General features: G+C 36.6%; 1 protein-coding gene across 3 annotated transcripts in view; it reads right to left on the bottom strand.

Moving 5' to 3' along the window:
* LOC145664684 (uncharacterized) overlaps window positions 1-9,955 on the bottom strand; it is a 51,060-nt gene extending 41,105 nt beyond the window's left edge. Inside the window, exon 1 of one of the 3 annotated variants that reach the window (XM_081731538.1) lies at window positions 9,640-9,955. The gene's annotated coding sequence lies outside the window, so the exon portion shown is untranslated. The other 2 variants (XM_081731539.1, XM_081731540.1) reach the window with 2 other exon arrangements.
* Between the last annotated feature and the right edge of the window lie 4,342 nt (window positions 9,956-14,297).

Below are 14,297 nucleotides of genomic sequence, written 5' to 3' on the forward strand. Positions count from 1 at the left end.
CGATATTTATCAAGACGTCTTTCACTTGTGTCTGTGAAGGGACATGTACATATGTGAGGAATGACAAGAAGATTCACGCTGATATGTGAATGATGCGCTGTGTAGAGAGCGCAGGTTCAGCTAGTGTCCTTGATAAAATCACACAAGAAAAAATCCAATGGTCACTTTGCTCGTATCGTGAGCAGTGGCGGCGATTGGACGTTAAAAATTGGGGGGACAAGACATTATTTGAATATTTGTATATCAATGTTAGTTTTCCTGGTTGTTTCTAACACTTTGTTTCACGAAAGGTTGTATAACTAATAGGATACTATCTTTTTCAGTTAAAATACAAATCCAAACCTATACTGTGCCGACAACAATGTTTATTTTTTCTTGTATCTGTTCAAAGAAAAAAAGGGAATGAAAAGGAGTAGCATTCTTGTGTCTACAAGTAGAAAATAAAACATTTATATTCCACCACGAATTCGTAACTGCGGAATGTCATAAATGCTGTAGACCAGACAATGGGGAAGGTAGAAGTTGTTTCTTATTACTCTCTTTTTAATCAATATTCCTTACTATTAGAAAGAAGAAAAGACATTTTAGAACTGTCGATTTTTGTGCAACTAAAGAATAACTTGTAAAACACTTTACTTTTATTTCAAAACTTTCTCTCAATTAGTTTTAAAGCGGCTGATTAAGATATCCAGCCCTTGTAAGAAAAAAATGAAAGTACGCTGGAAAGTACGCTTGTAGCGCTCCAATAGGTTTAATTTTTGAGTCATTTTCCGTGGCAATTAAAACGCCAATTCCTGTAGCTTTCTTACCTGCACGGGAAGACAAATAACCAATACTTACTCACGTAATGGGAAATATTATATAGCATCATTTTTTCCCTATGAACCGGTAATATATGCAAAAACTTTATATTCCCAAATGAAACTATAGATATTAACGGGTCACTTCAAAAGAGTGGGGGTAACTGCCCCCTCCCCTGATCGCCGTCCCTGGGTTTGAGGTTGACACTTCTCGGGAGCCAAAGAATGGGTTCTTTACATCCTATCCAATAATCTCCAAAACGAACGCCCAAAGCATGAAATAATACGAGCAAAGTGACGGGTTGCTCCATCGCGCTGGAAGATAAATTTGAAGATAGATATTTTAATGGGCTCGATTTGTTGGAAAGCAAATAGTTATAACATGTCCAGGGACCAATGAGCAGTCCGCGAAAAAAAAAGAAAGAAAGAAAGAAAGAAAGAAAGAAAGAAAGAAAAAGGGGTCCAACGATTTGATGCTTCGTCAGATCACAGCAGACATTGACCTTGATTGAATCTCTAATGCGCGCTCGTGTATGACATATGATTGTTCAGACCTTCACACGCGACAGTTAACACACCTGTTGGCATGGAATATAGTAATTTCATTAGAGAGGAAACGAGGTAAAAAAAAAAAGAAAAAAAAAGAAAGAAAGAAAAAAGAAAGAAAGAAAGGAAAAAAATCATCAGCTTCAATTCTCTGAAGCATGTTCATAACAAATTCACAATCCGTGGTTTGTATTCTGAGGTTTCATTTCCTGGAAGAGTTGAATTTTGTACTGATGCAACCGCAATCTCTCGCCGAATTACGTTATAGAATAGACGAATTCAAGCTCTGTGCATGTCTAAGCTTACTCTTCTACGTGTTTTGGAAAATCACTGCTTCATGACTCTACCTGCTCTGCCTGCAAACCGTTCGTAACATGACAACAAACTATTTGAGTTGCCAACCAAAATAGCGTATCATATCATTTCTGCATAGCAGCCTCACAAAATTTCACCATTACTTTTCGAAGATTCTGTATTTCTTGTTACAAGAGAGGTCTGTGACTATTTTTTTTTAAATTTTATTACATCATTATGCAACCTCTTGCATTTGTCAACATGGCAGTGAAGAATAATCAGTTACACTTTAAAGAAAAATTAATTCAAATTTGAAACAAGAAACAGAAAAATAATTCGTTTTTTCTTTTTTGAAACTTCTGTAAAAGATATCCAAACTTTAGAAGATTTTATGGTTAACTGAAAATCGCTGGCATTTTACACACGCATCTCAAAATTACGTTACGGCCGACGTTCTTGGGGCAGCGATGATTTCAGTATCCCTCCCCTTTCCTATTAGCTCGGCTATATCTTCGATCGTGCTCAATGTGGGTAGAGGTCTGCACGGGCGCGAGTCGGGCTCAGGCCTACAAAGCATATATAACTTCGGGTCTGGGCCGTAAATTTTTAAATATACTGTACAACGATATACATTGCATTGTTCTTTCTGGAGAACTTTTAAAGCACAACAGCATATTTAAACCTCTATTTGCTGTAAATCAAAATACAATTTTGTGTTAATTATTAAGTTTCTGTAATTCGGGCTTATTTCGGGCGCATTTGATTATCACATGAGCTCGGGTCGGGCTGGGGAATAAATGCCAAAACATATTTCAGACTCGGGCCGGGCCGGGCTAAAAATTCCAGCCCGTGCACACCTCTAAATATGGGTCATCGTATTTTCACAGTACTACTTTCATCCCCCATATTGAAACCCGTTTCCGCGGGAAATCAACTGAAATAATCACTGATTGGAGGATACTAAACTCCAGTACCGACACCAGAGGGGGCAAGGGGTTGAGTACCCACTGGTGACTATGTTGTAACGTAGATCAAGTAATATTAAAGTATTCGATTTAAAAAAAATCTGTTCTCACAAAATAACTATGTGCCTCTGTTTGCCCCCTACAAATTAAAAATGGCGCCGTCACTGGTCTACTTCTCATGCCTCTACTTCTCCTAAGAAGCTGAATAACCGGGGTCAGGGAGTAATCCTACAATCCAGCTTTCTCGGATGCGAAATATTGAAGTGGAGAATTGTCTCCCATATTGTGAACGCTCATCCTCCTTGGTGGTCTCTGCACTCACCAACTACGTCAGTCAAGTCCCGTCGGGGTTGGGAGCTCCCCACGTTACTTAAGGGTCTTCACTAGAGTGAAATTAAATTACCGCTAATTTTAGAGTTTTTCTGTAATATCTTCAAAACAAATAAAAATATTCGAAAAGCAGAAACGTAGTGAACTAGACAATACGATTTTGCATGTGATACCTTTACCACAATTCACCTATTCGCTTTTGGTATTCCGCTATTTACAGAAACCGCAAAAAATGCTAAATCTTTCTACAGTTGCAAATCGAAAGCAGATACATGAGTTATGATAACGGTATCACATGCAAAATCGTATTATCTAAATCACTACGTTTCTACTTTCCGAGTATTTTTATTTATATTGAAGATATTACGGAAAAACTCTAAAATTAGCGGTAGTTTAATTTCGCTGTAGTGAAGACCCTTAATAGTAAAACCTATTCTTTATAGCCTCGCATTTTGAATACAAAACTCAAAACTCAATTCTACAATGCCGAAACTAGGAATTTAGACACAGTGTACACAGTGCTGCATTTCCCATTAGGACAACTAGGCCCGTGCCTAGAGCGCAACATTTTTGAAGGGTGCACGACTTAAAAATTAAATGATATTTTTAAAAAATTTCGTGTAAAAAAAGTTTAAAAATGGAGAGCAAATAGAGGATTTTTACATTTGATATAAGCTCCGTGCACTTCGAATCTATGCAGTAACAACTATAAAAGCAAGAAACTCTCATCTACATTAACATAGAAACGTTGCAAATCCACGTAATAATGATACAGCATTGAGAACATATTTCCCATTTATTGTTTCTTGTTACGTAGTTGTATTTGTACTTGAGTGGTATTTAACGGTAATAAATTGTTAATTCACTAATTAAGCACAATTTAGTGTTTTATTTTTAAGTCAGGGATGAAGGGTGGGGCGAACGTGTAGTTATTGGGGGCGCAGAGCTTATAAATGCATCACTGAGTGTACATCAAAATATATAGCACACATAGAATAGGTCTTACGCAGGAGCAGTGGTGTACGCAGAATTTCATCGAGGAGGGGTTCACGTACTAAATCTCATGTATTTTCAGGACAAGTGTACTTTTTATATATACCTATATCTTATTATAGTAGATATTTATTTTTCCATACCTTGCTCAAGGAAGTGGAGTTTAAATCCCGATACCACTCTCTTGCGTACGCCACTGCGCGAGGATCAACTTTATTCAATGAGTTTAAGCCATGGTAATTTCAGATTTCCTCGAGAGAGAGAATTTTCAATAGACAGGTAACAAAAGTAGTACTACACAAAATAATAGTAATCCACATTCAGCATAATCTGAGGTATGGCTGAAGAAGGCGATTTCGTTTCTCTCCAATGTCACATGCTTACGCAAATGATGTAAGTTGATTGGCCCATAGTCTTTACGGCGATGCCCGGAGGAGCAAATCATGATAGCCATAAAAAAAAAATCTTCATAAAAGCCAGTATATTGTATGAATATAAAGTTCAAGCGTTATATCTATGTAAGATGCATATAAAAATTATTATAGTATACAGGCAGAATATGTGTATGTGACTTGCAACAATATGTTTATATGCATCTCGCATTGATGTAAATCAGTGGCGTATTTAAAGGGGTTATCGTGCTCAAAATTAAAAAAAAAAAAAACTTCATTAGTCCCAGGACCTGCCAAAAGGTAGAATCAGTGCTTCTTTCAGAAAAAATGTTCCCGGGAGCACACTGACTAGTCAGAGGGGCATTTCTGATATTATTCTATTTATTATTATATTATAGACGTATTATTCTGGTCTCTTCCGGGGGCACTGTCCCCACAAACACGTCTGGAAAAAACATTGGTAATAATAATAATAATAATAATAATAATAATAATAATAATAATAATAATAATAATAATAATAATAATAATAATAATAATAATAATATCGGGCTCAAGTTCTTCTCCGAGTTTTTCGCATTCCACGTACAACAATAATCATTCTTACCATTTCTAAGAATTTCATTGGCTTCCAATTTTCTTATGCTCTTTGTTCATAAATAATAGGCCAACTATGTTTGTCAAATTTCATTCCATGTAAGAAGAGTTCTTTTCTTTCTTTCTTTCGTCCATTCTACTTCTTTGTTTCGTTTTCTTAGTTGTTACTTTCTTTCGTTTTTCCTATCATACTTTCGACCGTTGTTAGTTGTGATTCAAGTCGGCCATCGTCAGTAACACTAACATTAAGGAAGTATACAGTGGCGACGATTGGACGTTAAAAGTGGAAGGGAGGAAGCAAGACATGATCTGAATATTTGTATATCAATGTTAGTTTTCTTGGTTGTTTCTGACACTTTGTTCGACGAAAGGTTGTATAACTAATAGGATACTATTTTTCAGCTAAAATACCATATATCGTATATTTCATATTTTATTGAGTGAATTGACAAGAGCAACACATGTAGGTACTAGTCATTTGTACTCTTAAACAATGCAAGTGTAAGAAGAGATTTGATTCCTTGCTCACGAATATCTTTAAAATTCTGTCTGGAAAATTGTGTGATCAGATTATTTATTAACAAATTTTCAAAACAAATAAATAGACAAGATAATATTAATCACAGTAATGAGTCTTGTTTTGTAGAAATTATATTCAAACTGGGGATTAATGAACAACTTATATTTTTAATTCCACACATACCATTAAATGTGTGTTATTATTCAGAAAATGAAAGAGTAAATACTACAAGGATATAGTTAACAAAATATAGTGTAATAATATTAATATCCTCCCACTGTTTATAATTGTTTTATTCTTTGACTATTTCATTTTAATTTTGCCTTTTCCTTTAAATGACTTACATTTCTTTTCCTTATCGTAGGGTCTGTATTTAATTTTAAATGGCAGGTTACTTATTTTTCTAAAATGTCTGCCACTCAACTTCATATCTCCTCCTCCCCCCAGCGTATTGCCTTCTTGATAATTAGATATTATCTTACATTTCAGTCATACCTGCCCCCTCCCCACCCTCACTCAATGTTATCATTCCTTATACCTGGAAGGTCATCAGTACAAATATTAAAGAAAGGAAAATGGAATTCATTAAAATTTGTCGGCACCCAAAAGGAAAAATATAAGTGTTTATTCACGTGTTATGCATAACTCCCCCGAAACAAAATCCTAAATACATCACTGAAGTTGATGTTAATGCACAAATTTCATATTCATATGATATACTGGCTTTTATGAGGACTTTTGCTTTTTATGACTAGCATAGACGGAAAAAGAATGGTGTTTATCCACCCTCTCTTTTGAGGGACCTACAACAAAAGTTAGAACATTCAAATGGCTCGAAATTTTGTATAAAAATGTGTAATTTCATATAAGAATAACATCCAGAAATCAATACTTTATTCAAGGGGTTGTGGTATTGTAGGTCATTAGCACTGTATGTTTAACAGCGTCGAATCCCTGACTAGGCGAACAACTGAAACAAGGCATGCTACAGAGCTCAGAGGGGTCGCAAAAGAAGAAAAAATTAACATTTGGAACACTTTTTTTTTCTATTGGTGTGTTTTTAATTCCCTAAAAACCATGTTTGAACAGTGAACTGATTATTTTAAGAATTTTATATTGCTATAGAAAATACTATATATTAATTTTGTTAATTTATGTTTTGAACATAAAAAATATGTATCTCAATGAATCCGAGTGCAATACTGGAAAAGGAACATAATGAACTATTACATACCATAAAGTTTTTACTAAAATAGGGAGAAGGCTCCAGGAACAAAACGTTCGAGGCCTATGAAGACGGCGTCCAAGGAGGCCGAAAGAAAGAAAGAACATAAAATTACTAAAAAATACCGAATTGTCTAGACCAGTGCTATTCAACCTTTTTTTCTCGCGTACCCCTAGACTACAGTTCGCCATCCAATTGTGGACCCCTGAACCTGTTTAAAAGAAATTAAATCGAAATGAACTTTTTAATCTTAATACACACGTTCAGTTGATTAAAAAGTGGGACAAATAGAGACCCAACAAAAGGACAATGAATGTACCAACCAAAAAAAAACTATTTACAGGAGGATAATTTGCACATCCGAAAAAATAACATGGGAAATTTCAAAACATATGGGAGACATCCAGTTCTACTGAGGGGGATTTTCCCCTCATCCTCCCTGATAATTCTCACACTGAGGACAATGTTAATAATTCAAAACTAAAAGCAACTTTAGAACTTACATGTATTTTCTCAAACTATAATCATTCAATAAATATTGGGAATATGCTTATTTTAGGCTTAGGTACCCCCGGTTGAATAGCACTGATCTAGACCAGTGGTTCTCAACCGATTTGTCGCGACACATTGGTGTGCCACGCAGTCCTCTACCCTAACAGCACAAGATGTGCTAGGCATGTGCTATTTAGCTGTCCCAGCTACTTTTTAGGTACCCGACACTTGGCACATATGATATTCATGTGCTAAGTATGTACTTCAGCTTAGGTGCTTGTTACATCTAAACGGCGTGACAAACATCTTGGCATTTGAAGACGACGCTCCCAGTTCTCTTTAAATGCTGCTAGCAAATGAGAGGCCAGCGGAATTGCCACGTTTATTTTGTAAACATCCACTTCCATCCTCTGCCACCTGATCGCGCTATAGTTCGTCTGCTTAGCCATAACCACACCTTTTAGCTCTCGGCAACTTCGCGTCAGAGCTTGCGTTTTATTCGTTTAGCTGAAATGTTAAGATGTTTGTAACAGGCTTTAATTGATATTTGCAACTATGTACCACAAATATAGCATTTATATACCTGGCTCAGTTTCGCACTCTAATAGTGTTTTTATGTTGTCACTTGGCACATATATCTGTTATGTTCTAGGTACGTCCTTTAGGTACATACTGTTTCAGATACCTTAACAGCACAAGATGTATTAGGCATGCGCCATTTAGGTGTTCTAAATTCATCCCCCACATTTGATGACTTTGTTGCTTCTTTTTCTAAGCGATTGTGTACTAGAAGCAACAAACGCATCAACCTTATTAGATGGCAACTGTCGTCTATCACTCGAAAGTGAATATGGAAGAAAGTACGTAGACACTCGTCATTTTGTTATAGAATTACATGGCGAGCAGATTTTATCTGATCCAAACGGTTATCGTCGAATATACGCGGTTAAAGGAGCACTCTGATTAGCCAAATTTAAAAGATCTACTCCTTTACAAGCGACGTTCTTGTAATTGCCTTCGTGGCCAAGTCGGAAGAGCACGCGGGGGGTTCGCGCCCGCCCAGGGGTACGTTTCTCTCTTTTTTTTTAAATACTTGTTTAAAGTGTTTTTAGACTCACTTTAATGTCAACACATTACGCATATAGGCGATTTGACATATTTTGGGGGAGTAATTTTGTTGTTCATTGACGCTTACGGCATACAACTAGGCACATTCCCCAGGTACATGTCAGGCATGTGACTAGGGGCGGACATAGACTGTGACTATTACTTGCCATCCATGTGATTTCTCTCTCACAAGTACATAAGGCACACACTGGACACATTCCCACGTACCTGAGGGAACATGATAGACATATGCCTGCTATGTAATTTTGCTGTTAGGGTAAGGTGTGTTGCGAAATTTTAGAATTTGAAAATCATGATGAATTTAATAATAATTAGTTAAAATCCAGAAAGACTATGCCAGTCAACACGTCCAGCGGTAGCAATAATGCTCAGTGCTATATAGAGTCAATCAGTGGCATATTTACGACTTTGTTTCGGAGGTGCTTTGCTAACTATCGGGGGGGGGGGGGGGGCTTTGCCTGCAAATGTGAAAATTCTGCAAGATATTTCATTTACTTTAGTATAGTATATAAGATTTCGAGGGGGCTTAAGCCCGGAAACCCCCCTAAATACGCCACTGAGAATCATTATAGATACTAATGGGTTTCACTATTATAATAGATATTATTATTATTATTTATAACAAAAATATCAAATAAGTGTGTCGCGATGTCCTGCACGTAAAATGTGAAATGTGATGTCAGTCAAAAAAGGTTGAGAACCACTGATCTAGACTCACAAAGATAAAACAAAGTAAATGTAATGTGAAACATGTACACTTACTATTAACTGTACTGTAAATGTACTTTAGTCTGTGGCTCAAGTAACATTGGCAACGATAGGCCTATACTGAAAGGATTTCATTAGTAGATGATTATTGGGTGTATTGCCGGGTGAGGTGCCTCCGGGCATAAAATGCTTAGGGCCACAAGTAGCGTAAATCCGCCACTGAAAAGTGTATATTTCTTTTTGGGAGACATGCTGAAAGAATTTGGGAGCAGGGGCTCATGAGTCACGTAGGGACATAGCCAATCCAACCTAATAAACACTTCTTTTCTGTTAGGTAAATGATACAAATACATACGGACTAAAAATATTTCGAAACATTCCGAAATCATTTCTGAAGATTTTATGGTTTACATACTCACGCTACGCACTATTTTCACCAGCTGCTTCCCTGCAAGGTCAGTCGAGCGAGCCAAGAATAAAATCTCCAATGAATGACGACCAATGAATGTTGTTACCGTCTGACAGCGAAATAACACGCAACAATCACAGAATATGTAACACTGATTTCTCTGCTTCACGTAGATGAACAACTCGTAATTTAGAAATAAGTTTTAAATAGCTAGGATTACTTTATAAGCTACTAACTTACACGTTTCACATTTTGTTGTGTCTTCTTTTCACTCACAATCCACCACCCATTTCACCCTCTACCCTCTGCTTCCCCTGTGACCGTAAAACACAAAAAAACACGACGCTTTTATCTTGGTGTTTCCTTGTTTGCTCGATCCTCCGTTCCTTCCTCTTCGATCTTTAGGCGGAAACGTGCCGAAGCCGAGAGAGGTGGCGCAGTGTTGCAAATATACTAACTAAAACAGTTCGAATTCTTATGTTTTGGAGTTTCTCTTTAATCAACCTAAGAGTATGTATCCGTAGGGGTTGCAAATCGCGCGTGCTTGTCGGGGCCGAGCCAGTGTTACCAAACGGTGCCTGTAGAAAATAACTAAATGACGCATTGAAGCCAGAGTTGCTATCTTTACAAAGCAAAATATAGGGACACTTCACACAGCTGATGGGAGGAAGGAAGGGTAAAGAAATGTACTAGTGATTATTTTTCCGAAATAATGTAATATAAGTCTTTGTATTGAAGAGAGAATCATATTTATCTAATGGATATAACAGAAAGAAGACAATTTAAATCACTTAGGCTCTATATCAAAAAATATAAAATAAAGATATTGCTAATTTAAATATTATACCTTGTGTATAGGTAAAGACGACACAAAAGGAAGCAAAGGGGAAGACGTCACCCCATTGTAATGCATTTCGGTATATATATAAAAAAGCTTCCTCAAAATTTTATCTGGCTCTACTTTTGCTCCCTCCCCAGGCAGTTAATGCTGACGTCATCACTACGTAAAGCTATATATGTGACGTGCTTGCTTGCGTACCATTGTGAAATTTCCTCTTATTTTAAATGTCCTGTGTAATTATGTGAAGACTGAATAATAATAATAATAATAATAACCAACATTATCAATAAACATGAAAGTTGGGACATTTTCTCAGAATGTCCCAACAAAATCAGATCTGTCCCGTCAAAATCAAATCCTAATTGCTGGTCTAGTGGCTAACGCTCGCGTCTTTGGTGCAATGGGTTCCCACAAGTTCGATTCCCGGCGAAGAACAGTAAAATTTGAGCGCATTACAAAAGCTAAATACAGTGATATCTTGGAATCCAAGGTTGGTCTGCTCCAGAAGCCCGTAGGTGGGAGGCACGGTGGCTCAGTGGTAGAGTGCTTACCGCTTGTGCATAGGGTCGCTGGTTCGATCTCCGACAAAGTAAGTTTGTGGTGGACAATATTGTGTCCATGGATTTTCTCAGGGTACTTTCGTTTCCTCCTACTTTCTCATTCCACCAATTTTACCATTAACGTTCACTATTGAGTATTACTGCTGTATCGCCAAACCAAGTTGAAAATCTAGGGACCGCGGTGGCTCAGTGGTAAAGCGTTCACCTCTGGTGCTTGGGGTCCCGGGTTCGATCCCAGCCCCCGCCAAAGTGAACTTTGTGGTGGACAAACATCGTGTGCATGGGTTTTCTAGGGGTTTTCCCGTTTCCTTCCTCTTTCTTCATTTCATTCATTACTCATCATCACCGTCTCCTTTAGCCTAACCGGCATAACTGTGGGACGTAAAACTGAAAGATTTTCAATTTGAAAATCGAAAAAAGTTACAGAATGTACTGCATTCGGTTATATTTGGTTGGATTACATAGCTACGTTAGATTATGTTAAATTATGCGTGCAGTTTTACTATACTGATCCATAGTATAAGTAGTAGTAGTAATAGTAGTAGTAGTAGTAGTAATAGTTGTAGTTGTAGTAGTAGTATCAATTTGGTTAACGGGACTGTAGTATTATTTTAATACGCTCTTGTAACTTTTAAACTAATAGTATACATAAAACACTGAAATTTTGTACCAAGCTCCTACGTGGCTAAGCGGTTAGCGTACGCGCCCTTAGTGTGGGAGGTCAGAGTTCGATTTCTGCCGGAAGCTCCGAGTAGTCCAGGTTCTATATTAAGCTTTAGGTGTACGTTTTATATGGCCTCCCTTCTGAAAGAGACGCTAAACTTTAAAAAAAAAAAATCAAAATCAAATCAAAAATGATATAATACGTTTTTGTTTGTCATAAATATTTGGAATGTGTAATAACCTGATGTATTGCCATTTGAGAAAAATATATATAAGTTTATGTTGGGTTGGAGAAACGTTGTTAACTTGGTGATATCACAGAGTGTTTACCAAACAATGTCCCCTTGCCGAGATTTGCATGGTACAGAATTTCAGCATTTTTTTTTTTATTTTGGTTCATTAGATTAAAAGTAAAAAAGGCTTATCAAGATAAATAGTTCACCCTGTATATATATGAACTATAATAAAAGAACATTTACATATACCATGTGTAACTTTTACGATTTACAATTTATATCCGAGTAAATAGGGCCGCAAAGATGTTTCATATTGTACCCTTCAGCACTCGCGCACAGACCGTCACGCGAGAACTCGCACGCTGTCGAAACGACCGCGCTGTAAAATTTGACGTTAAGGAATGAATTACATAATTTTAAATGAATTGTATACTTGCCAAAAGCTGTGGTGTGTTGCAACAATACAGTCTGGGGAAGGATTAGAGGGGGGTGAGGGGAAGTTTGCTCAAAGTCACTAAACAAAATCAAAGAATATTTATAGGTGCGGTCGAAAAGACCGCGCTGCGAGTTCTCAAGGGTTAACGAAGCTTTTGACGGAAATAAAAGTTTCAAAGGTAAGAACTATTAAGCTGAATAAAATGACTTGCATGAATATGAAAACTCATGCGTAATTCTCGAGAAAATGGACAAAAACCAACTAGTTTGTATATTTAAAAATTTATTCTGTACAAGAATCATGTCACATATTAAGGTGAAACCCATTCTGAAACCCATCCTCATTAAAAGAATTCCTTATTATGATACTAGAAGATAATAGTAGCTATATAAGAAGGTTAATAATATATAAGCCTAAAATTGTGACTGTATTTTTCATTTTAATTTATTTAACTAAAATATTGTTCAAATCTATAAATGTATAGAAAAATGAATGTGACTATATTTATAACTTCAATAACTCTTGAACCACCTGACTGATTTCGATCAAATTTTCAACATAGTTGAGATACGGACCTGGGATATATATAGGCCTATATATCATTTTGCTTTGAAAGTGCAACTTAGGGGAGTGGAAGGGAGATAAAATGATCGAAAATGACCGATTTATAGTTTCGTCGGTTGTGTCGAACCATCGTTAGTGTCGAATCCATATAGTTTTCAGGATCGCTAAGATGCACAGTGAAACTTCTGATGCCGTTTAAATCCAAATTCAGCCCCATCAGTATTCTTAAAGGGGGATGGGGGTATTTTTTAAAAATTGAAAATGACCTATATTAGTGTCGAATTCATAGTTTTGAGGTGCCTAAGGTGATTGGTGACAGTTTTGGTGCACTTTACGTCCAAAATAAAACGTATTCTTCCCGTGCGAAGAACGGGTATTCTGCTAGTAGGCTATGACAGGAGGGCAATAAATCAGTCAACAGATTATATTCAGCTGAAGAAGATAACAGACTTTGAGGGCAAATTGTCATGTGTGGTTTGATAAACACTCTGTCAAGTATTACCAATTTTCTATTTTTCGCGTTTGACGCTTGACTATTTCATCATTCATTTCACAATTCTTCCTTCCCTTGTACTTTACACATGAACTTGTCAAAGTTGACGGAACATTTGTTAAAGTAGAATTTAGCAAAATAGCAAATGATACTTTGTTTTCATTCAATATTTTGAAATAACCTTCCATTACCAAAAGTTTTCAAGTACCGTTGTGCACAAATGACTAAAATGTTGGTAATAAATGTGTAATTGATCAAAATTATTATAGCTAAATTACATTTACTGGTCAATCATCGTATGAAAATGGACTAGAAGATTTTAGCCTCAAAATGGTTAGATTAGAAACACTGAGGTCGCCACCTTTCATGATGACGTATGGCGATGAACAATGACGTCTGCGTTCCACCATTGCCACAATCGAGACTGCGATTATATCTGACACGAATCTAAAATTATTGTTAGATTTTCCTCAATTATCCCACTTCATTTTAAAATGGTGTGCTTGCGAAGAAATAATATCACTGTTTCAAGAAAAATAACATACTTGCTAGATAGGCAACATTACCGTACTATAAATATCATACCATACCATCGCTTCATCTTTTTCTCTGTCTCTCATAAACATACATACACACGAGGAGCGCGCGCGCGCGTGTGTGTGTGTGTGTGTGTGTGTGGAATCGTTTCATCATCACAGGAGAAAGCATTGAAACATCTGAAAATAATTTTTGAACATTGACCTTGAGCCGGATTTTTATAAGGTCGCTTTGATTAAAATGTAAATACATCTTAAGCAGGGAATACGTAAGTTCAAAGTATACTCCAAAATATATCTCAGGAGCCAGTTGTGTTTAACTAGAGAAAACTTTGTATAAGCTATAAATTGTTTGTTTAAAATCAGTGGCGTATTTAAGGGGGGCTTTAGGGCTTAAGCACCCCCACCCGAAATGTTATTTACTATATTAAAGTAAATGAAACATCTTGCAGAATTTTCACATTTCCAGGAATAAAGTTAGCGAAGGCTTCTTCTCCCGAAACAAAATCGTAAATGCGCCACTGTTTAAAATAATCCCCATCAGGAAGTCGCGGTCGGAAAGAGGGATT

Source organism: Thermobia domestica, chromosome 11, assembly GCF_964235325.1.
Source record: "Thermobia domestica chromosome 11, izTheDome1.hap1.1, whole genome shotgun sequence".
Taxonomy (NCBI): Eukaryota; Metazoa; Arthropoda; class Insecta; order Zygentoma; family Lepismatidae; genus Thermobia; species Thermobia domestica.